Below are 27,723 nucleotides of genomic sequence, written 5' to 3'. Positions count from 1 at the left end.
AGCGGCCTGGGTTGTGCGCCCCTCCGCAGTGCCCCCAGTCCTGCCTCCAGGTCGGGGCTCATCTCTGCCCTTTGTGCTTCTAATACCGCCAACCGCTCCCAGTCCGCGCAGTGCGCGACTCCTCCACTTGGGGTCCTGTCCCGGGGGCTGCAGTTCGTGTGCGCGCGACTCCGCCGCTCGGGGTTTCCACCCCGGGGGTTGCAGTTCACCGGCGGGACCCCGGCGCACCGGGTTTCTGTCTTGGAGGCTGCAGTTCGCGTGCGCGTGACCGTCGCTCCGGTTTCTGTCTGGGGGGGGCTGCGGTTCGCGTGTGCTTGACCCCGCCGGTCTGGTTTTCCACCCCGGGGGCTGCCCTAAAGTCCTTTCCCGACGCTACCGGTCTGCGAGTCTGCGCCCCTCCGCAGTGCGGGAGGCTGTCACTCACCGGCGGTGTAGGATCCCCACGGCCAGGCTCCCTCCCGCTGCCGTTTATCCTCCGATATCTGCCCGCAGAATCAGGGCTCCCCGCTTCGTACCTCGAAACCAACCTCCTGCGATATTCTGTTTATAGAGATCCAGATCTTCTTACATCTCAGGCTGGTTTCGTGGGTGCTCAGAGTGGTCTGGTAGATATCCAGCTCAATTCCGGGGACCAGTTGAAATAGGGTCCCCTACTCCTCCGCCATCTTTCCCCCCTCTCTCTAGTAGAAGTGTTCTTGTACAATACATCTCAGATGCACCTGACATCTGCTCTCTCCATCAGAGTTCTCAGAAGTACGCTGAATAAAACTCAGTAAGAAATCGCAGAATATTCCTTACTTTTGAATGTTGTGGGGATTACACACAACAATGTGTGTAAAGCCGTCTTCAGATGGTGAGCACGAGCTACTGGATATGGTGAGTGTTCAAAACCTCCCAAATAGCATTGTCCCGGGTGGTGCTGATAGCCGTGACCTTGACGAAAGCCATTGTTCTTGGTCGGATCTTTTATTTCTAGGTGCATGGACTGCCATCTTCTCTCATGCAAAAATATCCCTTTGACCTCGTAGTCACCAACAACATCTCAAATGATGCTTTTCTAGTGGTCCTACTTGGTGTGCATTAACAGGTCATGGGACCAACCTGTAATTATTTCCCACATGGTAGAATTAAGACAAACTTATCAATGGTTTTTATCTCAGCCCTCTAAATTCAACACATGGAATAGGTCTCAATTCTTTACCTCTCCCTTTTCCCAAGCCCTTTGTCAAGTGACTGCTTATCAAGGTGTGACATCTATTTCCCCACCCCTGAGTGTGGGCTGCCTTGTGACATGCCTTGGCCCAAAGACACAGTGGATGTGACAGGGTGGCAGGGACCTTGTGTACTTCTGCTCCCTTTCATGCTACTCTATTTTGCCATGAGGACATGCCTAGGCTAGCCTATTGGAGGATTGCCCCAGCCAAGATCATCCCAGGGCAGCCTGTCCCCAGCCATCCTGCCCATCCCAGGGCAGCCTGTCCCCAGTCACTCTGCCCACTGATCACAGACTCACGAGCATGCCAAACCAACAACAGCCCACCTCAGATCACTGGAACCACATAGCTAACTCAGAAATGATAAATGGTTGTAGTTTTAAGGCACTGGACTTTGGGGGCAATTTGTTACTCATCAATAACTAATTGATACACATTGAGCACAATAAGTGTTTGGTAAATGTTGCTAATATTTTCAGTTTATATTAGCTCACCAAGGAAGTCCTGGTTGCTCCACTGTGAGCCCTCCTTCCTGTGTGACTTTCCTTTCCAGTCCCCATTTACCTCTGTTCTCTGTGCCAAGCACCAGCTTCATAGACAATGACCATCCTCCACTCCCTTTTCATTTCCCTATGTAGTGCTCAAGAAAGAACGCACCAAAGAACTTCTTAGTAGAAAGAGTGGGGTATAGCAAATTCCTGGAACTACATTACATTTACATGACAAATACAAAGTGAAAGGTGACTTGCTTCCAGGCACTGGTATTTGGCATCAATTTGATCTCTTTCCCTGTCTTTTAAGCAGAGCACCAACATAGTCCTCATCCTCACAGTTGTCCCAGGCAAGCCCCAAAGTGCCAAGCACAAAGGGAAAACTGAGTAAATACCTGTGGAACAGAGTTGAATTAGATGGAGAGACACTCAGTCTAACTGGATTTGAATCCTACCTGGGCCAGCTATCTGCCAGTTGACCTTGGCCCAACTGGTCATCCTCTCTCAATGTGTTTCTCTTTCTGTCTGCTTTACTTACTTCATACCTCATTGCAAGGATTAAATTAGATGACACCTATGGACATAAATGCTTTGTAAACTATGGAGAACGGTGTCGTGCGATGTAAGGCACTGTTATGATGGCTACTATTTCAGGTACAGCAAGGAGCTTGGATCTGGGGAGAATGGCAGAAAGCCCAGGGTTGCAGGGTGGAGAGGCTGAATTGTTTCTTTATCGGCAGATAAAGTAGGAAAAGCACTATGACTCATATCAGAAAAGAAGCCTGGCAAACACTAAGAACATAGTCTGGAGAAAGCTGACAAGCCCACAGTTGGAATTCTGCATTGGGGTTTAGAAACACGAGCATAGGATGCCGAAATCATTGGAAGGAGTCCAGGGAAAAGCAATGAGAGTCACTCCAGAACAGAAGGCCCAACTTGGGAGGGAGTCAGCATGAAATGTGTGAGCTTTGGCTACCAGGAATTTGTACTTATTTCCCCAGGTTCTTCCAAGAGGAAGCTGTTTCAGGGATGGGTAATCTGCTCTGGATGACTGCTGGTGTACAGAGCCCTGCCCAGGGACCTCCAGACTCTGCTCCTAGTTTGGGTGAAGGAAACAGAGATGTGCCAGGTGAAGAGGAACCAAACCCTTCCACATGGACCAAAGGGAGTTATACAGATTAGGGGACTTTTGGCTGCAAGCCACAGATAAACTAACAACAAAATCAACTGGAACTCAGTTCACCCCACCTGCTCTCCCTGCTATCCTTGGTGGCTTGGCTTGTCCTATTAGGCTGGCTTCCCTCACAGTTTAAAGAAGGCTGCTACAATTCCACCCATGCCATACAGATGGTAGCTCTGTCCTTTTTTATGAGCAGGGAATAATTTCACAGATATTTCCCGGCAGATTCCCCCTCCCATGGCACTTGACTATGACGGCATCCTTTCCAAACCTGAATCAGTCACCTACAAGAGGTATAAAATGGCAGTGACTGGCTTAGACCAATCAAGATTCATCCTGGGACTGGAGAGAGAGCCTGGTCCTCAGAAGCACAGGGCCTTCTAACCCCTGAACACAGTTGGGATTCTGATGTAAGGGGGGGAAGAGTTTTGGGGGCATCAGAAAGGGATAGCTGTACCCTTTGGTCCATGCGACCCATGGACAAAGCTCCTTAAAGTGTGATCCATGACAGATAGGAAGCTAACAAGTATCGGGCAGTTACTCTGCCCTGGGAGGGTACTAATAACTGTAGAGGGGTTATCCCATTCTCTCATCCCAACAGCCTGAAGCCCCCTTGTAATGAGCTTTTTGGGGAGAAGACAGAGGGACCTTTAGTAACTGAATCTCCTTGGGAGAGCTCAAGACTCACCTTTCTTATATCAAATTGCTCTCTCTAAATAACTGTTTTATTGTGGTTCTGGCGAATTTCAATTTCTCTTTCTGGAAGTTGACCTTACCTTTCGCCACTATGATTTCTTCCCTGGGTTGTTTTCTGGGATGGCATCCTCAGCATACATGCCTGGGTGTCAGGGAGAGAGTCCAGTAATATAGAAAACCAGCCCATAATGGAAAGTCCTTTGAAGTTGCACAATTATTGATATTTTATTTTTGTTTTTGATTTTTTGAATTGATACACGTAATTTTTATAAAATCCAAGCACAACAAAAGTACTGTTAAAAGTCAGTTTGCCTTCCACCCTAGTCTTTGCCCAAATGCTCTCTCTCACTATTCTATTCCCTTCCTTCCACCTCCCTCCCTCCCTCCCTCTCTCCCCCTCCCTCCTCCGTCTCCCTTCCTTCCTTCCTTCCTTCCTTCCTTCCTTCCTTCCTTCCTTCCTTCCTTCCTTCCTTCCTTCCTTCCTCCTTCCCTTCTACTTTCCTTCTTTCCTTCCTACTTACTGATGAGCTATTATATGCAAAAGTCCATGCCAGGTTCAGGTCTACTCATAGAGATTCATGGGGTTATCTTTGGTTCCTCACCACCCTCCCCAACATTGATTTTCACAAAACCTCCTCAAGTCCTACTCCCTTGGTCCATTCATTGTTCCTCACTGACCCATTGTGCCAGCTTCCAACAGCCTCCTGTGCCCCACTGCCTTCTTGCTCTGTTCGGTCTCCATCCTCTTTAAGGGCATTTTTTTAAGTAGACTATGTCGTGGGCCGAATTGTGCCCCACCTCCATTCACATGTTGAAGCCCCAACCCCTAGTGCTCTCACAATGTGACTGTGTTTGAAAATAAAGTCTTGAAAGAGGTGATTAAGTTAAACTGAGGCTGTTGGGGTGATCCTAATCCAATAGGTCCAGTGTCCATATGAGAAGAGCAGATTAGGACACAGAGAGGTACACATAGGGAAGAGCATATGAGGAGACACAAGGAGAAGACAGCCATCTGGGGCAGGAGAAAGGCCAAGGAGGTAGGCCTCAGGAGAAACCAACTTTGCCCACAGCTTAATCGTCAGACCTCTAGAACTGTGAGAAAAGTTTCTGTTATTTGAACCACCCAATCTGTGGTACTTTGCTTCAGAAGCCCTAGAAAATGAACACAGACCACATATAATCAAGTCCCTCATTTGTTCAAAAAGTTTTTAATGGCTTCTAGTTTCTTAACATTAAGGTAAAATTCTTCTCCCAGGCCTTTAAGGGGCCTCATGACCTGGCGCTAACCTACCTTTGCTGTCTTCACTGCTTATCTATCCATCCTCTATGTTTGCTCACACTGGATCGGCTTCCATGCAGTGGACAAGGCCTGTGTCCCCCTACCTCTGGGCCTTTGAACAGGTTGTCCTTTCCGTCAAAAATATGTTTGCATTCCCCAACCATGTCCCTCCCATTTCTAACTGTTGGAATCATGGCTATTCCTCAAACCCAGCCTGAATGCCCCTAGTGGGTCACTCTCATCTACCCCTGCGTCACTTTGCAAAATTGTTGTGATAGGCATTGTATTCTGCCCCACATTCTACTGAGGTGGTTTTTGATTTGACTAAAATTCTCAGGCATAGGTTCTCCATCTTGCTTATTTTTCAGTCTTCAATCTAGGATGGTTAGACAAGTAGCGTATTTTCACAAATATGAATGGAATTACAATGACAGGCCAGATTGAAAAATAAGATCAAAATTAGGGCACAGACATGAAAATAATGTCCCTAAAAAATAAGAAATAAAAAAGATGGACTAAAATGGTGTCAATTTTGGGATGACCCAGAGGAAGAAGTGAAATCCTGATGGAGAGAAACCTCAACAGTAAAAAGACAGTTCCTGGGCGCCTGGGTGGCTCAGATGGTTAAGCGACTGCCTTCGGCTCAGGTCATGATCCTGGAGTCCTGGGATCGAGTCCCACATCGGGCTCCCTGCTCAGCAGGGAGTCTGCTTCTCCCTCTGGCCCTCCTCCCTCTCATGCTCTCTGTCTCTCATTCTCTCTCTCACAAATAAATAAAATCTTAAAAAAAAAAAAAAAAAAAGACAGTTCCTTCTCCTGATATTGCAGCTGTATTTTAAAATATAGACGACTTAAGATAGAACTTTGGCTGAATATTCTGGAATGTTTTCTGAAAGGAAAACAGTTGATCTCTGGAGACAACTCCCCAGTAGCTTTGCCTTGGAAAGCTGGCTGGACGGAGGAGCTTCTGAAGTCTTTTTACTCTGGAATTGACTTGCCTTTGAGATGCTTTGCTAAAGTGTGAACAGCGGTATTCAGCGGGGAGCAGGCTTCCAAGAGCAAGCATACGCCCTCAAAACCATCTACTATGCAAACATGTGGAAGCCATCTATAAATTGTAAGCGTGGGTTGGCCTGGACCTGCTGAAACACGATCAAAGGGAAAGTGATTTATATAATCTCTCCTTTCCCATGTGATTTTGGGGCTGTACTGGAGTGAGGAACTCAATCAAAAGTTTTAAAAAAATAAGGAAAACAAAACACAAGAGTCCCACCTCTTCCCCCAGACACCTGCAAAATGAGAGAAAAATACTTTCTTCTCATTGCAAGAGAAAACTGGGAGATGAAGCTGTTAGCCATGTGAAATCTAGTGGGAAAATGGGTGGATTTTTTTTCCCCTAGTGAATCTTAAAGCTGTAAGGCTTTTTCTCCCTTCCTTTTCTTTTTCTTTCTTTCTCCCTTCATCCATTACATTAGTGAGGCTTGCTGACGAGGACTTGAGCAGCTTCTGTAATGATCCCCAGGCCTCCCCAACACAGTGGCACATTAAAACGTATGCAGAAGCCAAGTACATGGGGAAGGAGCCCTAGCAGCAATGGGGAATTAAATGGGCCGTTGTCCCTGGGGCTCTGCTTTGCAGCTCAGTGTAGAGAAGGGGGGGACTTTGTGTCCCTGGAACATGCCTGATGGTGTTGGATTTCTGGGGTGCCCCCGTGTCCCAGCTGTCAAAGCCAGGAGGTTTCTGGGAGGAAGGAAGTCAAGCTGGAGACAAGGAAACGGGGGTGGAGTCAGGACCTGCGTCTGTGGTGTGAAGTTGTGGTAGGGGCCAGAAAGATCCCCACCTACCCAGACACTCTTACTCAGTTGCTAAGTGTCTAAAGTCAGGCTCTCAGAAGCAGAACCTGAGACAGGAGAACTTGTGCAAGGGGTTTATTGAAGAAGGGCTCTCAGGACAAGGGAGGGAGGGGCCGGGGAAGGGAAGGGGGGTGAAGGGACAGCTAAGCGAGGATGTGGGCTCCACTGGAGGCCAGCTTCAACCTGATCCCACGGAAGCCTCTCGAGCATGAGTCATGCCACACGTTGCTTTCTTTTGAGGCAAAAAGGCCAGCCTTTTGTACTTCCATGTTTGGTCGCTGATCGCTGGCCGTGAGAGGGGCAGTGGTGGGGTAACATCTGCTCGGACAACAGGGATGTTCAGGAGAAGGGGCAGGAGTGAGTTACCCGCTGTGTTAGTGCTCTAGGGTTGTCACCAAAGAGCCACAGACCAGAGGGCTTAAACAACAGACATTTCTGGTCTCCCGGTTCTGGAGGCAGGAGTCCAAATCAAGGTGTCTGCAGGGTTGGTCTCTTCTGAGAGGGGTGAGGCAGGATCTGTTCCAGACTTTTCTCTGTGGTTTGTGTCTTTTCCTGCCTTTCCTCACCTCCTCTTGCCTCTCTGTGTGTCTGCGCCCAAATCTCCCCTTTCTAGGGGACACCAGTCATATGGGATTAGGGTCCACCCTAATGACTTCATTCTAACTTGATTACCTCTGTAAGGACCCCATTTCCAATAAAGTCGCAATGTAAGCTGAACTGGAGTCTGAGTAACAAGGGATCAGATTTCTCCCTGTGTGGGTAGAGCTGCCTGACTCCCCAATTCCATCGGCTGCCTGTGCTCGGCTCCCTCTCTGGCTTCTGTCTTTGCCCAGGAACCTCGGATCCCGGGGAGGTGACCGAGAACATGTTGGCAGCGGTCATGCGGATCCACACTTGAAGCTTTCTGATGGGCTCTGCTCAGGACAAAGTTCGTCAACACGGGACGCTGGGAACCATGGCTGCCTCTGAGGGTCTGAGGGAAGTTCTTGGGCACAATGGGCACAAGTAGGTTTTCACAAGCTCCTTAGTTGATGCCGAGAACGTAGAAACTGCTTCTCTCTTCTTTCAGGAGAAAAAGGAGCAGCATTTCTGATTGAAGACACCTTAGTCTTGGGGATCTGATTCTTGCAGAGAAAAGACTCTCTTCGTGGGGGCCTTTCTCTGTTCCTATTTGGTGAAAAGGAGACCACAGTGGATGGGGCATGTGGGGGCAAGTGCAGGAAAGGCCAGCAGGGGACCAACACAGACGGGGCGACGCGGTACAGAGGTGCTCATTGCTACAATAGAGTTGGCTTCCGAGCAACTTCAATTACTTGTTAGGTGTTTAAAATAGGTAAAGTATATATGTGTGTATTGTATATCGTGTTATCATTACACCTAAGCAAAAGTAATGGGAATGGCTTTGTATCAGGACTGACTTAGTATCATTAAATTCCCAGGTTGTCCTCCGTGGGTGTCTCCCCCCCCCCCCCCCCCGCCCCATCCTCGTGTGTGTTATAGATGTGTGTTTCTTGTTTGTTTCAATCAGGATGCTAACAAGGCACACTGGGTGACATCTCTCTCACGTCAGTCTTAATCCGCAGGGTTTCCCTGCAGTTCTTTGCCAGTGCAACTGAGGGTTTATCCTGTAGATTCTCCAGCAGTCTGGCTTTTGCTGATTCGTCCTCCTTGGGACATTGAACACATCCCTCTGTCTGCTGTACTTCCTATGAAGTGGTAGGAGGATGGAGGATCAGATTCAGATTTGGTTTATTTGGCAAGGTTGCTCCTGTGTGCTGGGGTGAGCTCCCTTCCACTGGAAGTAAGCAAAAATTATCTGGCTCTCTCTGATGTTGGACACTGTGGAGGAGCACATTCTTCTTGTTTTTTTCTTTGATCACTCTCTAAAAATATAAAACCAGTCTTAGCTTGGGGGCTGTATGAAACTATCCTCAATTAACTAAATCCATTACTTTATTAGAGATTGCAGAATGGTGATGGTCTCACTCTTCACTCTTCATTTATTAGCTGGATTATTTCTATAAAGTAAAAGTTACCCCTTATCACTGACTTAATAACCCTGAGGGACAGTTCGTTTAGGAAGGGCAGGATAAATGCTTGAATTTTTTTCTCTTTACTTACTGATTTTAATAATAATGAGTCCCTAGACTTTTTTTCAAAGACAGTCAACACTTTTTTTAGTATCATTATGAATTTATGGGTTTAACCATATTTCACATATTTTAATCCAATGCATTGATTGTCCTTATTGGAAATCAAATTTGGCTGTCTTTGACCAGGTTGGTCCCTGAATTTTTAAAATAGTTTTATTGAGATAGATAATTCACATGCCATACAATTTACCCATCTAAAGTTTATAATTCAGTGGTTTTTAGTAAATTCAGAGTTGTACAGCCATTATTACAATCAAGTTTAGAACATTTTTGTCACCCCAGAAAGAAGCCCTGTATCCATTCGCAATCACTCCCAGTTTCCCTCCACCTGTGTCCTCCTCCCTCACACCCCCCAGATCTAGGCAACCACTGTTTGACTTTCTGTCTCCATGGATAAGCCTATTCTGGACATTCCATATAAATAGAATGATACGATATGTGGATTCTTTTACCTGGCAAAATGTTTTCAAAGTTCATTCATGCTGTAACAGATATCTATACTTTGTTTCCTCTTATTGCTCAATATTATTTCATTCTATGGGTATACACATTTTATTTACCCATCCATCCCTTGATGGACATTTGGTTGTTTTCACTTGGACCCCAAGTTATTTTGATAGAACCCTAGCAGTCTTTGATAGCTTCCTTGCTTTCTGGTATGATAAGATATTTGGACTCCTACAAGCCCCGGACTTGTAAGAGCCTGTTTTCCAAGGAGCACTTATTCCCTTAAATGGGAAAATTAGGGTCAAGACCAAAAACTGGGCACTGGGGATTCTTATTGCTGTTGGGCTGGTCACTGATTCTGGGACTTGGAATACACAGAGATAGGAAATATTTTTGTGTGTTTATTTGCTGTTTAAGATAAACTCTATCCAGAGTTCATGCCGAAACTCCCAATTCAAAGTTTAGGGCCATAGTGTTTTTGGTTAGCCTCATCAATCTTACATTCAAATCTTTTCTTCTATGTTAAAATTCAGGATCTCAGTGACACCAATGCAATTAATCATTTGCATTATCTCATAGCACACACATACACATTTCAAATCACTATATCAACATTTACAGGAGCAATTTATTTATTGAAAACAATTTAAGATTTGTTTGAAGTTATTTTTCCCTTAGGGAGTTGTCACTGGAGATGTACAGTTGGGAACGTGTTTTAACAACATATAGAATTAGTTTTTTTGTGTGGTTATACTATCTACTCAGTATCATTTAAGTTCATTTGATTCACTTTATTTTTGATTCTTAGGGATTTTTTTAAGTTAATTTTGTTTTGTAACTATGGTCTTAAGATTAAGTCTAACAAGATTTAGTCAAAGAAGTCTAGCTTTAGTCTCCATCTCCTCTATCCTATTCCTTCTTCTTTCTATAGGCAACCATTAATGTTTTTTTTTTTAATTTTAAGCAAATTCCTATATATTCATATTCCCGTTTTTTCTTAGCCTATCATATTTACTATTCTCCACCTTGCTTTTTTCATTTGACCATACATCTTAGAGATCACTTCATAATGGAAATCTTCCTTATTATTTTTATTTTTTTTAATACTGCAAAGTACCCTGGAACTTTATGGATGTATCTGGTTAATTCACCTTGCATCTAACTGATGGACAATTGAGTTCCCCCAAGTTTTGTGCAATCTCACAAATAGTGCTGTAATGAATAATCTTTTGAATACAGGTTTTCAAATATTTGCCTGTGTATAATTGGGCTAGATCCTAAAAGTGGGATAGGTAGGGTAAAGAAGAAGCACATATTGTCAAATTTTGGAATTTTGCCAATACATTAATTCATTAGGGGTTGCAAAAGAGTGGTATTTCAATTCCATCATTCTTCATGTATTAGCTGGGACAGTTCTATAAAGAGAAAATTCCCGTTATCACTTCTTTGATTACGCTGAATGACAGTCCATTTAGGAAAGGCAGGATAAATGCTTGATTCCTTCTCTTCACTTGCTTATTTTCCCAGTAATGAATTGCTTCTCAGGCATCCTCCAGGGAGGAACAACGAAGACTTTTTGCCTGTTTGTGTCGTTAACGAACATATAGTTGTAACCATATCTGATGTGTTTCAATCCGGTGGTATTTCAGTATAATTTCAATTTGCTTTTCCCTTATTATGAGCAAGATTGAACATCCTTTTATCTAAGAGTCAGTCACATTTATTTTTCCATAAACTATTCATTTATATGTCTACATTCCTTTTTGGTAGAGTCGTTGCCCTTTCCCCCCCTTGTTTTTAGAACCTCTTTATGTATTAGACTTACTGACTCTCTAATGTTTTTTTCTGTGTGTCATTTGTCTTTCCACTTTGCTTATGCTTATTCTTTTGCCATAAAAGTTTTTCCTTTTATAATCAGATCTTCTCTGACGGCTCTTCCTTTTCTCTGTCCTTTACCGCATTTTCTTACATAATAGCACACATCCAGGAAGGCTCTTCCCGCTCAGACCCTTACAGCTTTCTCCCACGTCAGGCTTCTTCTCGGAGCCCCTCTTTACTCTTCAGCCGGTGTCTCCGACTCCTTCTATTGCTCTCTCTCAATCTCCTTTTTGGTCTTAAGCTTTTGTTTTCCCTGTTTTCTCCTTTGTAATTCCATTGGTGAGCATATTGGAGTATAATTAGGACTAAGTAAAAAAAATAAAATCCCATCCAGGAAATGAGGTCTTAAAACTAATATATGAAAACTTTTTACTGTACATGTTTAAGGTTTTGTTCCTAGAAAGGCTGCTTTTTGTGTGTAATGTAAAGCACACAGTACATAGCTTAGCTTATCCTGAAGATCCTCAATGATAAGAATAATGGTGAAAATCTCCATTTAGTGGGCATCTCCCACATGCCAGATGTTGTGCTAGAAACTCATCCATCCATTTAACAAATATTTATTGAGTTCCAGGAACCATTCAAAGTGCTGTGGATAAAGTCTGAATTCTCAGTCCTCACTGAGCTTACATTGTAGGAGGAAGACAGAAAATAAATGACATAAATCAACAAAATATATAAGGTCCATCTTCACCCTGCTCCTCTAGAAAGTAAAGGTTGAGGTCAGGGTGGGGAGAATATTCTCATAAGGACATTGGCTTTTGCTTGGCATGAGACAGGAAGCTGTTGGAGGGAGGTCTTAGAACAGAGGAGGTGACATTAATCTGACTTAAGTTTTTCACAGGATCAGAACAACCCTGTAAAGTCAGTGATTCAGGCTCCAGAAATGCACTAATTTCCTGATGGTCACACAGAGAGAAGGTGGTGGAGCCAGGACTTGAAACCAACTACTCTCTTGCTCGTAAGCTCTTGCTGTCTCTACTAGGGGTATTTCCTTCCAAATATTTTAGTTGCAAAGTTTTTATTCTACACATCCCATTTATGCCTCCTTTCAGGTCCGCATATTTCTGCTTGACGGAGAGTGAAGTTGTGTTAAGTCTGGATTCTCTCAATCCTTCCAAAAGTATTTTTTCACTTCCTGTCATGTGTTTGGCGCCATAAATTGTACTCAGGGGCATAAAAGAGGTAAAAGACAAGGTCTCTACTCACAAGATGTTTATAGACAAGCTGTAAAGAGAAGACAGATTTTGTATTTAAATTATTTAAATCCAATGATTTTTATTTGTGTGGGGGGGTCTTACTTGTTTCATGTAACCACTAAAAGAAAATTGCTTCTTTTTTCAATTTTTTTTTTTGAAGAATAGCTCCATCTGAGAACTGGAAACAGACAAAATATAGGATTTCCTGTTCAATTTTATAGATTTTTACTTCCAGCTTGACTATTCAGTTAGCACATGAAAAGATGACTCCCCCCGCTCCCCAAGCCTACGCCTCCACAAACCCAACCTGTGATCAGAAAATCCAGCTGTGCACTTGCTATTTCTCACCTCAGGGCCCAGAATAAAGATTTAGCAATCCCTGCTCAACTGACAGTGTTGCCAGTGACACCTGAGGCAAAGTAAAAACCAGCTCAGCAGTTCTGCGGCTGCTGAGCCGCTGGGGCAGAGCGTGAGTCAGAGCAAGGTGCTCCTTGGGCTGGGGCCGGTGGGAAGAGCTTCAATCACAGTGGGCAAAAATGTTCCATATCAGAATCTGCCCTCTCACTTTGATTAGAAGATGTGACAAGGCAAGTGTTGGGTCAAATGACTGTTCTGTTTACCTTTCGGCCACTGTATCAGTGGTTTTCAAGACATAAATCCATCAGTCCTGCCCCTGGCCTTCTTGCTGGAGATTCCAGAAAACATTATGCTTTAGAGAACCAGCTCAGGATACAGATTGAGCATGCAAGGGGTTGAGGTCCACTGCTCCTGCATTCTGCCTATAAATTGTGCAATCTCTAAGAAATGATTCATGAAGTCATTCAGTTTTTTAAGGAAGTCATTCAATTTTTTAAGTAACCCACAGGAACTCTATTTAGGTCTTGCAGAGTCCACAATGGGAAGCCAACAGAGCTGTACCTGGGCTCTGTTGCCTCCCTGCTCTGTGTAAATCTGCACAATCTCTCTAGCTTTACAGATTAGAATACATCCACGACCTCTACTAGAAACAAACAACGATCTCCATCTTACCTAACCTGTTCTCAGATAATGTGTCCTATTAAGTAGATCTCCACACTGGTTTCTTATAGCTGGTATTTAATGTCCTATAGGCCTGGAGTTCTTTCCTTATCATAGCCGCTTCTTACATGGTTATGAAGTCATCCATCCATCCATCCATCTCTCTATCCATTCAATGAATAAACATTTATTAAGAGCCTGTTACTTGCCAACTGTTTTGAAACTTGGTGTCCATCCCTTCCCTTTGAGAAGCTGATGGTTCAGGGGATTCATACTTATGCCCTTTGCTTCCTTATTTGAATGTCTTTGCTATGGTAAGTTTACAAAAGAGGGAGTCTTCCAGGGAACTTTGCTTTCTTTACCGATCAAGTTTCCATATGTTAGAAATCTCCAAGATTCAGTATTAGAAGTCATTACAATAAGGAAGTCCTGATTTATTTTGTACGGGAAAATCTACTTAGCAATGGTAAATTTTCATTCCTCCTCCCCCAAACCAAAAAAAGATAGAAATGATTTCTTACAATTACTTTTAATTTTTAAAAAGATTTTATTTATTTATTTGACAGAGAGAGAGAGCGCGCACAAGCAGAGGGAGTGGCTGGCAGAGGGAGAGGGAGAAACAGGCTCATGCACGGCTCAATCCCAGGACCCTGGGATCATGACCTGAGCCGAAGGCAGGTGCTTAATTGACTGAGCCACCCAGGCTCCCTTAGCTTTTTTTTTTTTTTAAAGTAAGTTGTTTAGGCAAGTTCTTCTTAGCTCCAAAAACATAAGCAATATTGGTTTCAGGTTTTGAAATAAGTCTGAAGATATGAATGTTAGAGTAACTAGTTGGAAATACACTTGAAGCATGCAGAATCGAGCCTGCCAAATAGTTTTGCACTGATTATGAAAAAATTGGATTTTTTAATGTGTAGCAATTGAATTTAAATATGGATCTACCAAAGAGTGTAGAAGCATAAGAATCTGTTTTTTTTCAATTCTCATATCACTTCCCTTTGTCATTAAAAATGTATTTTTACTGTCAATTCCAATTTAAATTAAATTGTGTGCATGTGCAAACTGTGTATTCAAATGAAAGTGATATAGTAGATTGTGGTAATAGAAGGATACTGAGGCTTGGTATGAAGAGTTTAATGGGGTTCACACTATATCATACTTTCCAGTGAGAAGAGCTCCAGGTCTGCCCTGAACCAGCAAGCACTTTCAGATTTCCTATCCTGTTCCTCTGTGTGAGTCAGTGACAGTGTGGTGATAGAAGACAGACAGAGCAGGACTAAGTGCAGGAAGAGTTAAAAATACCATCTCTGAAATGAGAATGTGTCTTACAATCAACGTTTCTTAGATTTGTTGAAATATGGTTATCAGTGGGCTGGAATGCAGGAGTCTTTTTTTTTTTTAAAGATTTATTTATTTATTTATTTATTTATTTATTTATTTATTTATTTCAGAGAGAGAGAGAGAGAGAGAGTGGGGAGGGGGCAGGGGGAAAAGGAGAGTGCAATAAGCAGACTCCCTGCTGATCCTAGCACCCTGAGATCAGGACCTGAGCCGAAATCAAGAGTTGGAGGCTCAACCAACTGAGCCACCCAGGTACCCTTGGAATGCAGGAGTCTTAATGCTGGCCAGCTGATCAAATGTAGCTACGTCTGCTTCAGCTTGGAATTCCCACTGTCCCTAGGACAGTGCCTTTTACACCCATAGTAGACTCTCAAGTATTTGTTATTAAAGACATATTGAAGAACTATAGCTGAAGAATACTAGACGACCCAGTTATTCTGGAGATTAGTGTTAGCTAATTTAATTAGTTCAGTTTAATTAGTCATTCCTAGAGTAGATTAATAGTCTCATTCAAATACTTTTATCCATAAGTGGTCCTTCATGGACTATCCACTTATGGACTCGGCATTGAATAAAATGTACTCCTAAACATGTTTCCATGTTTCCCTAACTCTGAAAGTATTTCTTCCGGTTTCCAGGAGATTCCCAGGTTATGAGGACTCCTGAGAAGCCAGTTGGTTTCTAGGACCACCCAGCAGGGAGAAAATACCTTGGATTCTCCTCCATCCGAGGATGGAGATGACTCCTCGGGGTCTTCAGGTTGCTTCCCCAAACAAATATTTTTTGCGTGCCTCCCATGTGTGCTAGGGATACAGCCCTGAGCAAGACAGATGACGTCTCTGCTGTCATAGAACTGAAGTTCCAGAATGCTGTGTAATGCACGTAAAAGGCATTCGTGCAATACCCAATGTTGAGTAGGAATGCCAGGAATGTTAGTTGCTTTTCTTTCCAGGGAGAGCTCACAAGCTAGAAAAGGCAGTGAGCCTCCTCTCCCCATTCACACTCTCATCTAGCTCTTCAATGCCCGGGCATTGTTTTCCTGTAAAAAAATGCACCAGGGCGGACGTTTGGAGAAACATGTGGTTGCTGCTAATGGGAGCCTGTCTGGAAGAAGCTGCGGCAGACGTCTGTACATATTAGTCTAAGAAAGTGTTCCCAGTCCTTTAAGAAAACCATTACTTGGCTCACTGCAGGCTAATTGCATTTGTTCAGTCATTGTGAAATGGATGCAGACGGGATGAGGGAGCTAAGAAATATCCTACTGTTAAATCAGAAATAAAGCCACTTGCTCAGGAGACACTATTACCTGAGATGAGCTTTTCACCAAGAAGTGGGAAATTGTTCGGTAAATTTCTTTTTTCTGCTCAAGCAACTCTTTTAATTAATTTTTACTGACCTACTCCTCCTTTAACAAAAAAAGTGTGATCATATAAAGAATTGGGCTTGTTGACAGTGCCTTACAGGGTTAAAAGGTGAAGATGAGGGAGACAAATTTGTTCCTTTAAGTCTAGGACAAAGCTTTGTTGTGTTAGGCTCTGCAACTTTCATAATGAGCCACAATGGATACATTGTTGTCTTATTATCTTATCATGGCTGCGTGGGTATGAAAAGATCTTATTTTTAAAATAAATGCCATTATGGGAATAACAACCAAAAACGAGAATCACGTGTTAATGGGAAGAAGTGCACAGCATTTTGATAAAAATACGTGAGATCTCTCTATTTAAAGGAGACAGGTTAAAACTGTAACATAGTTTCTTCTATCCCATAAAGGCATCTTATCTATTGGTTTGGTTAAATGATGCCGTATTGTTTTCTTTTCATTAGTAATTAAACATAAAGGTGTAGTGTCATTTAGTAACTTGATTCCCTATGGTAGAAATTCTAAAAGTGTTTCAGAGTTTGGGGAGAGATGTTAATCCTATCAGGAAGTAAATGTTCTAGAAAACTGTTGTTCACTAACCTTATCGTATCGGTAGCTTGAAGAAAAATGTCCTATTGAAGCTCTATATTATTGACTCATGTTGCCCAGTATCTGAGACACACAAGCTTATGAAGGTTATTGGAGAGGAGCAGGGTTAACAGCATGCAGCTGGGAGGGGATAATACAGAGAGTTGGACCCTTGGGAAAAGAACCCCAGCCCAACCTACCAGTTGGCTGGTCAACCAGTTGGCTGGTAAACCACATAGATGAAGTTCCTTTCTCAAGGTTATGCAGTCCATCAGAGCAGCACCAGGACAAGAACCTAGGTCTCCTAAACTAGCCAGGTCTGCTTCCACCTTTTAAAAAAAATGCTATGGTCACCCCTCTTAAACATCCTACAGGGCCTGTGATGAAAGAACACTTGGAGGTCTTGTTAATTCCAAGTTTGTTTGTGGGACTGGTTTACGGACAAGGTCCTCTGTCTTCAATGGTTTGGCTTCCAGTTCCAAATGGAAAGTAAGCAAAGTTCTTACGTCAGGATCAGGGGATGAGTGGGTTTCCATGGCTTCCTTAAGGTGCCACAGACTTATATCAAGAAAAAAAGCTCTATTGTGAGTGATGCTGTGATAGACATGGAGGTGTAGATACCTCTTCGAGACCCTGTCTTCACTTCCTTTGGGGTATACCCAGAAGTGGGATTGCTGGATCATATGGTCGTTCTATTTTTAATTTTTTGAGGGCAATGTGGATGGTCTTAGAGGGCATTATGCAAAGTGAAATAAGCCAGAGAAAGATAATTATTGTGTAGCACCACTTACCTATGGAATTTTAAAAAGCCAAACTTATAGAAACAGAGAGTCGAAATGGTGGCTACCAGGGGTGGCGGAAATGGGGAGACATTGGCCAAAAAGTACAAACTTTCAGTTAGAAGATGAATAAGCTCTGAAGATCTAATGCACAGCATTGTGATTGTAGATGGGAATACTATATTTATATATTTGAAAGTTACTAAGAGAGTAGATCTTAGATGTTCTGACCACAAAAAAGAACTAGCAATTATGTGACAGGATAGAGGTGTTAGCTCTCGCTGCGGTGGTAATCACATTGCCATGTATAAATGTATCGAATCAATACTTATGTCTATTGTATCTCCATAAAGTCGGAAAAAGAAAAGGAAAAAAGACTCTACTACCACTTATCGTAGCATCTGGAAGGGTTGAGCCAAAGGCTCCTGTGGCTAGGGTGACTGTCTGTCCTGGTTTGCCTAGGATTGAGAGATTTCCCAGGAAACTGGAACTTCCCAGTGCTAAAACTGGGAAAGTTCTGAACATACTGGGACGAGGTGCTCACCCTATCTTTGGCAGGAAGGAAATCTACATTTCACACTGGGAATACATACACACACGCACACGGACATGCACACACATATGATTCATGGGTCTAACCTTGGAATGGTAACCCGCTTGTTAGCATCCTAGATACTGGATGGCAAAAACCAAAAACGATTCTAAAAGTACTTTAGCCAAAATCCTGTTCAAAGTTTGCAAATACATAAATGTCTGTCCTCTGTATCATGATTTGAAAGTGATCAAGGCTTTCTACTGCTGGCCACATGAGACATACAGCACCCAAGTTTCCAGAGTGACATTTTATCATTCTTGAAGCTTCTTGGAGTTTTAAAGATTCAGTAAAGGCGATGACAGACTCTCCAAATTGCAGCGTGGCTAAAAATTTGGGTAGCGAAGCCCATCTGTTTTTAAACTGTGAGGGAGCTCCTGCCACTTATTAAGCTGTTGTTTGCCTTACATTGCAGTTATCTGAAGGGACACTTTCCCTCCACTCCTGCTTTCCAGAGCGCAGTAACCATAACTACCTCTTATTTGGGAAATTGCACGTGGGTTGCTCCTCCACTTGATTAATACATGGAGTCAATATTTTTGCTGCATTTTACGGTGTCCCAGTGAGGGGCCGTGTTGCTTGAATATTCACCTTCTCCTCCTCTCTCTTTCCCTTCTCTCCTGCCATAAGAGCGGGTACACTAGACATTCTATTTCTAGCAGGAGGGAGAAACCAGTGTTAAGAGGAAGTCTTGCTTGCCGTTTATTGACAAGATAATCTGGGCGCACAACCTGCAGCATCCACAGGCACATTTATCACTGCAGTTCTCAAAATGAGGCACAACAAGGGACTCTACGCTCAGTTGCTTGACTCTTTGGTGAAGAACACTTCCTCCTGAAATTTCAGCTTCCTTCCTTCTTCTTTTTTTTTTTTCCTGACTTTCTGGTTTTCTTGCAGATCAACCTACCTTGATCTGGGCCATGAACTTGTATCCCTCTTCTTTCCTACTTGTGCAGATGGACATTAGAAACATACACAACATGAGGGGCTTTAAATGCCATGGCGTGGCTGAGCCCCTGTGTCTAAAAGGGGTACCGATTAGGGACAGTGTTCACAGGAATCATCAGACACTAGAGTCTCAGTTTCATGCTCTTGTTACTTACTCATGTGTTTCTGTTTTAGAGATTTCCTCTGTTTACTTTTTTTTTTTTTAAGATTTTATTTATTTATTTGAGAGAGAGAGAGTGCACAAAAGGGGAGAGGCTCAGAGGGAGAAGCAGACTCCATGCTCAGCAGGGAGCCCGATGCAGGACTCGATCCTGGAACTCCAGGATCATGACCTGAGCCGAAGGCAGTCGCTTAACCAACTGAGCCACCCAGGCGCCCCGTCCTCCATCTACTTTTAACCACTGTATTCAGAAGAAAAATGAGAGACACAAAATAAACTGAGAAGTGGAGTGGCCTTCGAGGGATCAGAGAAAATGAGACACTCTGTGTCTCTGAATGTTTGGGGTCTTCTCTTCTCTCTCTTGAGCTTTCTTGTTTTCTTCTTCTTCATCTAGTAATCAAAGCCCGCACTCACTGCTGGTGGGGGACCCTCCAGGCGAGAGGATGGACAGGAAGGATGTGGGGGCAGAGTTCTGGAGATCTGGGCAGGTGAAGGATGGGACTTGCAGGCAGAACCTGGATCATCTCATGGAGAAGATGTCCAGGAGAAGGACATGCCTTGCTGCATGGAGGTAAATCCCCTGAGTGTGTTTGGGGGTGTAGGAGTGCATGTCCACTGGGAAAGAGAGTGCCAGCAAAGTGAGAAGCCCCAGACTAACCAAAACTCATACAACTAAACTAATGGACTTCTTACTGTTTGTTCCTAGTTATCACAAAGCCCAAATGTCTCATAGGTGTAGTGTTTTAGATTTACCTTGCAGCAAGTTTACTTGTCTGCAGGAGAATATTCTACACACATCTAGCTCCTGCGTGTGTGGAAAAGCACACGGAGTCTCCCAGACGGGTGGACCCCAGGGATGATGGCAGGTTCAGGGTCCAAGGACAACAAGATTCTTCACATGTCCAGAACTTTACCCATATGTCCTATCCTCTTAAGCCTTTGGGAAGGAAGGGGGATTAAGAGAACAGAAGGGTAAGGAGGTAGGAAGAAAGGGCAGTCTTCCACATTTCCTCTTTTGACCTATCCACACAGACTTTCTGAATTGATTCCAGCCAGGTTATCCAAGTACTTGCTTAACAAGTGTTGGAAGAATGTTCTTGTTGCACATCAAATCTCCACTCTCTGCTTCAGCTGAAACTCCATTCGTCTGGACTAGAGTAGATGCAAAGCCTTGTTATATAAGTATAATGGGAGACCATGGGTTGGTATAAAAGGTGCCATGCCAATGTGCAAATAATGGAATCAGATCCTATCCTGTTTTAATGGGGGAAAATAAAGGCACTGCCTGGACAGAGTGGGGGAGAAAAGGAAAGGTAGAGATGGTACGGATCTCAGTTAAACTTCAAGGATCTAGCTCTTTTCTCTTCATCTGCCCTGCTTTATTGACGTTTAAGGCAAAAAGTGACCTTAAAGGCCAGCTGGTTCAATATAGTCATTTCACAAGCGAGGATCATGTACCCCCAGAGGTCAACGCCTCACCGAGCGTCGTCAGGATGGTCAATGGCAAAATACATCAAGGAGCAGCAATCTCGATTTGCAGTCCTGTGCTCTTTTCACAGCAATATGTCGTTTCCAGTGTCCGAGGGCAAAATGAACACCAGGGGCTACGTTCCCTGCCAAAGCTGTGCACAGAGGGGAGGCCCCTTCGGAGGGATGGGAGGGTGGTGGGCAATGAATTATTAGCTGTCCCCCAGCTACTTCTTCCTGAGAATTCTCCCCAGGACCCTGCATCTGCAAGTTTGCTGGGGGCTTACTGTGGCCCTATTTGCAAACTTTCACATTGTCAATGTTGTCATTCTGGTCTAGATTTGATAATTGGCAGATATTTGTTGTAGCCAGTTTTTTTTTTTTTTTTAATTCTGATTTTGTCTGGACAATTGTGTTCTGCCTATCTTCCCCATCTCCCCCCTCTTTCTTTTTTCTAAGGTGCTCTGTTAGGTCTCATTGTTCAGATTCAGCTGGAATTCACCACTTCCCCACCATCCAACCCTGTCTCTGTTGAGTAGCAATCTCGAAATCAGGCATCGAATGAATGCAGACCTGGGCACCATGGAGCACACAGAGAAGACCCTCTCTCAGGTCAACGCACGCTCTTTGTCAAGTGATGGATGCCTCTGTCTGGGGTCACAGGTGGCTGTCCCCTTGGCACTGTTTTACCATGTGACCTGAGGCACTCTCTGGGCCTCAGGCTCTTCATCAAGGAATGACAATAGCTCAGATAGCTCTGTTCAACTCACAGAGTTGGGAAAATAAAATGTGGGTAACAAAACAGGGTCACACATTATAAAGTGCTGTGCAAATACTCGACACTGCATCACAGGATCCTACCTGTTCATACTCTGAGAACCTCAAAGCTCTGTGGAAAAACAGTTAAATTTAACACAGATTTTATTTTAGAGAATTCATATTGTTAAAAAAATGAGATAGCGCATCATTTCAGGCAAAGGAGAACGGTTCTGTTTTAGAATTCTCTAGTTATCCTCTACCTTCTCCGAGTATAATTGAGTGCTATAATACTGTTTATTGCTCTCTATTCCTTTGGGTGTTGCAGTATATTGAGTAAATTCATAGAGTGCTATGGAGTAGCTGTCCAATTCACCGGATTACAAATGAGAGGATGAACAAGCTGCTTCACTGACCATTTGTTCCGGAGGTTCCCATTATGGGGCCATTTTGATGCGTCCATCAAACCAGGGGCACGGTGGAGTAGGCAGCTGCAATTCGTGCCTCAGAGACACACACCGCTTCTGGATCTCCACCCTCAACATTATTTCCATGTTGTAAGAACACCACATGATTTCAGAGTTGGTAGAATCATCGGATGATATCTGATCCACTTTCCTTTTAAAGCCTACAGGATGGAGGTGGAGAGAGACTCGGAGTCCTGTGGAGACTGCAGAGCCATGGTTCTCACCCCTGAGCCCGTTTCTTGATGGCTCTTTCATGGATTCAAGGAGACGGCTGCAGTCTTTAGTTTGGGGATACAGGAAAATATTCCAGAGCAGTGGTTCTCAAGCAAGGGGATTTTTTTTGCCCCCTCTACCCTCGGTGGACGTTTGGCAATGTCTGGAGACATTCCTGCCATGATTGGGCGGTGGTGCCACTGGCATCTGGGGGTCCAAGGACAGGGATGCTGTTAAATCCCACAGTGCCCAGGACAGCCCCCACAACAAAGCAGGATCCAGCTCAAAATGCCAGTCGTGCTGAGGCTGAGACACCCTGGTCTAGATGGACTGGTAAGACTTAGATTCAAGCCCTGGATCTATATCCTCTGTCTTCCTAAGTAGGTTGACCAACTGCTCTGTGACTCAGTTGCCTCATCTGTAAAATGGGTATCATAATAGTGCCTATTGCATAGGATTGTCACCAGGGCTAAATAAAATACTGCACGTAAAACAGAGGGACTGTCATGTGTTGGTGCTACATAACTTAACTAGGATAACTAGATGTATGTTGGTAAAATCAAGTAGGGCCTGTGTCGATGCCTGCAGGCACTCACAGCTTGGTAGGGCAGACAGACCCTTAAATTCTGCTTCCAGTACCCCTAAGGGAGGGAGCAGTCCAGTCAGCTTGGAAACCTCTGAAGGCGAGGATTGCCTCTTTCCCCTCCCTGTCCTCAGGATCTAGCACAGGATCTCACTAACTGGTGAATAGGTAAGTGAATGAATGGAGGAATTAGGGAAGCTTCTAAAAAATGTGCTCCTTGCTTGAATCAGATAACAGTGACATAACATAAAAAATAAACACTAACACGGCATAAACAATGAACCATAGGAACATTGTCTATGTGTGAATTATCTGAGTGAGGGGAGAGGGCACTTTGGGCCAGGGCACAGCGCTCAGGAAGATCTGAGGGTAAGAAAGAGCTAGATGTCCTCAGGGAGCCTCAGGTGCCCCAAGTGTGAGCTTTCCACTCTGGAATTTTTATAGAATGGACAGAGTTGAATCCAGAAAGAAATGCCTCTGCTTTGCTGGCCTTTGGCTGGTGGCACTGGCAGCCATATGCCCGGGCCACCCAGCTCCCGGAGACCGATGGATTTAGGAATATATGCTTTTTGGAACCTGTTTTTAAGGACAAGGCCCTTGGCAGGGCAATTCTCTGAGGCTGAAGATGTACTTGTGTGGGAATTTGGGGGGTTAGGGCCAGAAGGGAGGGCAGACGGTGAAGGCTTGGGTGCAGGACCGGGGAGGTTAAATTGGACCAGAGGGTTGATGTTGTCCCGGTTGCACTATAAGAATCAGCGATGGCTAACATAGAAACCGACATATATCATGTGGCGATGGCATGCTCTGTGACAGGCCCCCCTCTGATAACCTTACAAGTATGTGCTCATTTAACCCACATGACGACTTCACCAAGCAGGCACTATTTTTTCCCCTGGTTCACAGATGGGCCAACTGAGGCACAGGGGGTTCGGTAGCAGCTGGTAAGAGGTAGATCCAGGATTCGAGCTCTCACATTCTATTCCGGACTCCACGCTCTTAATCCCTATGCTGTCCATGAACTTGGTAATAGTGCCCAGTGCACATTAACGGGGCTCCTGTCAGCAATGGGGGGAGGCAGGAGAAAGGCTTGCGGAGCCAGGGACAAAGGTGAGGGGCACTGGCATTGAGACAGGGGCGTGGGGATGAGGTGGGGAGGGAGTCCAGAGCGGTTATGGAACCACTGACCCTACCTGCAGGTGGCCCGAGGCAGAGGGAGGGGTCATGGGTACTATGCCAGCTTTCAGTAAAGAAGACCCTGGTTTGCTATTTTAATTGTATTTTTCTTAAGGCTGAGAAGTTTTAAACGTTGATCCAGAAGCCAGTGTGAAAGTTCTTCAACATTTCAGTGATGAAAGGATGAAATAATCCCCAAGGGAAACCGGCTCAGCTTTATTAGGACAATCTCTCTTCTGGGCTTGCTCTCCGCAGGGCAGTCTGTGCATTTAGTTTGGAGACCGTGAGGCTAATGCCACCCGGGGCCAGGGGCGAATAGGCTGAGGGATCCCACCACGGCAAGATGCCCACAGGCAGGTCTTTTCAACGTAGAGCTCGGATGTATTTTGGCCTTTGGCTCCTACTTATTAAAAAACCAGCTTATTGTTTATGTGTGAATTATATTATTGAGTTCCTGACATGCTGGGTTTACAGTTTTATGACATCAAATCTGTGGATTGTGTTGTTGAAACTTCTTCAATTGCTTTTTCGTTGACGAGAAAACGATTCTTCATGCAGACTAATTTTTCTCCCATATTTTCTTGAGTTTCTTGTCTCTTGCATATTTAATTCTTGAAGACATCAGCAACCTATTTTCGTATGTGGGTTTCTGTACCTGATTTTCTTCTAGTTCCGTTTATTGAAAAATCAATAGCCTTTGTATATTTCCAGGATTTGTTTCACGTTTACCTCTCCTTTTCCACTCATCTGTTTACTTCTTGCACCATACAATGCTTTTCAATTATTATAGCTTTAAAATATGTTTTAATATTTATTAATGAAAGCCCCTCTCCCTCCTCTTTAAAAATTTTTAATTAATAATGATATTCTGTTGGGCTTTCGTATTTTCTATTTTTAATATTATTTGTTTATTTGTATTATATATTATTTGTAAGAGCTATAACTAGGTAGATTGTAAGGATCTGATCCCCTGGCTTGGATGTGTGTTGATGAAGAAGCAGTCTGAGGAACGCCCAGGTCCCTCATTTTATGTGTCTCTAGGAGGAAGGTAGGACATTTCCAACTGAGAACAGAAAAGAGAGCAGTTTGGGGGCTGGGTGGACCCCGAGGACTAGGGAGGAGGGTGTGGGAACTTGGCTGGGGGACACAAACAATGTAGTCAGTTTGAATACTTGCTAAAACATCCACAAAGAGGGTTTTATTGGTGAGTCCCGGACAGACATCCAGGTTTGGGAGACCCCAGCATTCAGCGCTCACGGAAGCCCTGGGTTTGTACGGAATTCCTCCCATGAGCACAGAGGGCTCCAGGGAAGGCGGCTGAGCAACATTTTGAAGAGGCCCGCAGAAGAAAAGGATTGAAGGAAACAGACTGAAGAGAGCTAGGGAGAAAACTGGGAAGAGAGTGGAGGCGCCAAAGCCCATGGAAGACAGAGGAAGATGATGGCCAAACCCTGCCTCCAGGACAGACGAGATAAGGAGGGAAGAATGGCTGTAGTATTTATAGTTCTTTTTTTTAAATTTTATTTTATTATGTTATGTTAATCACCATACATTGCATCATTCGTTTTTGATGTGTGTTCCATGATTCATTGTTTGTGCATAACACCCAGTGCTCCATGCAGAATGTGCCCTCTTTAATACCCATCACCAGGCTAACCCATCCTCCCACCCCCCTCCCCTCTAGGACCCTCAGTTTGTTTCTCAGAGTCCATAGGCTGTTGTATTTAATAGCACTGAGGCATTGGTGTGGGGTTTCAGGCGAGTGGTGCACGCAGAAACAGACGTCAGCATTGCGGACAGAGGGGAGAAGGAAGAGAGACCCGGCTGGGAGTGAGGGGCAGGCTGGTCAGGCAGCCACTGCAAACACTTGCTGGATTATAAATGGAGGACGTTCCCATCTCCTGGGGCTCCTGGGCGATCAGTGCCTTCAGGACAGAAGTCCACCTTAAGGCTACTTTTCTGATATCATCATTGCCATGCCAACTTCCTTTTCCTTATTTTTAGCTTGGTGTGTCTTTTCCATTCCTTTCCTTTCAAACCGTCTGTATATTATATCATATATTATATTATGTTAGAGTTTCTGTATGTGCAGGCGTCTGCCGGACAAGTTCAACAATAATCTAGATCTGGTAAGCCGACGGTCTCAAGACTCCTCTTACTTGACCTTTCCACAAATTTCAACAATATTTTCCATAGTTACTCACTCCTTCAATTTTGAAACCGAGCCTGGGCGTCTGCGTGGGGAATGGAAAAAATTATAGGCCTCCCAAGAGAAAGTAAATCTTTTCCATAAAGTGGCCTGACACAGCGTCCAAACATACACTATTCATGTGGTTGAGGAATCCCAAGCCAAGAGATTAGTTTAAAACACGCCAGGGCAGCAAACCTTTGGGATTCTCAGCAAAACAAAGGCTAAACCACTCTGCAGGGACATTTCCACAACCCAGAGAAGGTGCGAGTCCCACGGGAGACAAGCTCACGATTAAGTAAAATACAGAACACAGGGAAAGCAATCTTTTACAATATGTGCACTTGGCTTTATCTTGCTGCAGAGTTGGAGAGCTTTTTTAATCCAAACGGCATGAATTTCTCTAAAAACTCCAAGTTCTTACCTAGTATCTTTTAAAATGTTATATCTGCCCCATTTTCTCTATTTCTTCTTCTGAAACTATTTTCTAGGCATGTTGGACTTTCTCATTTTATTCTTCATGAATTCTAATGATGCTTTTATAAACATATGTATACACACACATATGCACGGACGCACATGTGTTTATATACATGTAGTTTAAAATTAATTTTTTAAAAATTCATTTTTGTTAAAGTACTATATGTACAATATTTAAAGCAAAATGGTTCTATAAGACTCGTGACAACATAGGGAAGAGTCCCTGCCTCACAGTAGATTTCAGCTTCCAAACGCAGCCATTTCCAACTCTTTTTTTTTTTTTTTTAAGATTTTGTTTATTTATTTGACAGAGAGAGCAAGAGAGCACAAGCTGGGGGAACAGTAGGTGGGAGAGGGAGAAGCAGACTCCCCGCTGAGCAGGGAACCCGAGGCAGGGCTCAATCCCAGGACGCTGGGATCATGACCTGAGCCGAAGGCAGACGCTTAACCGACTGAGCCACCCAGGCGCCCCAACCATTTCCAACTCTTTTATTTCTTTCTTCTGGTATTTGCCTCCATATTGCTATAACACAATATCCACCTGACGGAATTAGCTCTTTTTAAAAAAAATTAATTTCCTTGGGGCGCCTGGGTGGCTCAGTCGTTAAGCGTCTGCCTTCGGCTCAGGTCATGATCCCAGGGTCCTGGGATCGAGCCCCGCATCAGGCTCCCTGCTCAGCTGGAAGCCTGCTTCTCCCTCCCCCGCTCCTCCTGCTTGTGTTCCCTCTCTCGCTGTGTTTCTCTCTGTCAAATAAATAAATAAAAATCTTTAAAAAAAATAAAAAAATAAAAAATTAATTTCCTTGATGCCTTTCTCTTCCTTCCATCATCTTTCAAACTTGTCATGGAAGTTTTTCTTTCTACTGTCATATTTTCATTCTCCAAGAAATTATTTTTGTGCCCCGGTTGTTTCCTTTTTGATTGTGTCCCATTCTTGTTTAATGTATGTGCTGTTTTCTCTTATAACTCTGAGGATATTAGTTATAGTTGTGGGTTTTGTTTTTGCTTCTTCTTTTTCTATTTCTTCTGCTTCTGTTCGTTGCTTTCTTCTTCTCTTCCCTTCCCTAGTCTTCCCTAGTCTTCCCTTCCTTCCCCTGCTCTCATCCCCTCTCCTCTCCTCTTTTTGACACACAGAGCTTCTGATGAACTTTTAAACCGTCAGTCTTAAATACGAACCCAGCCAAAAATTACCAGACATTGGAGGAAAGTATTTTGTAT

The 27,723-nt window shown here is 43.9% G+C and overlaps 1 long non-coding RNA gene across 3 annotated transcripts in view; it reads left to right on the top strand.

Moving 5' to 3' along the window:
* The window catches only part of LOC123834328 (uncharacterized), a 62,858-nt gene extending 36,066 nt beyond the window's left edge, over positions 1 to 26,792 (top strand). Inside the window, exons 6-9 of one of the 3 annotated variants that reach the window (XR_010413360.1) lie at positions 743 to 876; positions 2,707 to 12,152; positions 21,105 to 22,414; positions 23,953 to 26,792. This is a non-coding gene — a long non-coding RNA (uncharacterized LOC123834328). Of the gene's footprint in view, positions 1 to 742; positions 877 to 2,706; positions 12,153 to 21,104; positions 23,887 to 23,952 lie in introns of those variants that run through there. The other 2 variants (XR_010413358.1, XR_010413359.1) reach the window with 2 other exon arrangements.
* Positions 26,793 to 27,723: the final 931 nt, after the last annotated feature.

This window comes from Mirounga angustirostris, unplaced genomic scaffold (genome assembly GCF_029215605.1).
Source record: "Mirounga angustirostris isolate CCGP_5_RB_7025 unplaced genomic scaffold, mMirAng1.0.hap1 SCAF_7, whole genome shotgun sequence".
Lineage (NCBI taxonomy): Eukaryota > Metazoa > Chordata > Mammalia > Carnivora > Phocidae > Mirounga > Mirounga angustirostris.
This window is presented reverse-complemented; position numbering and strand designations above follow the sequence as displayed.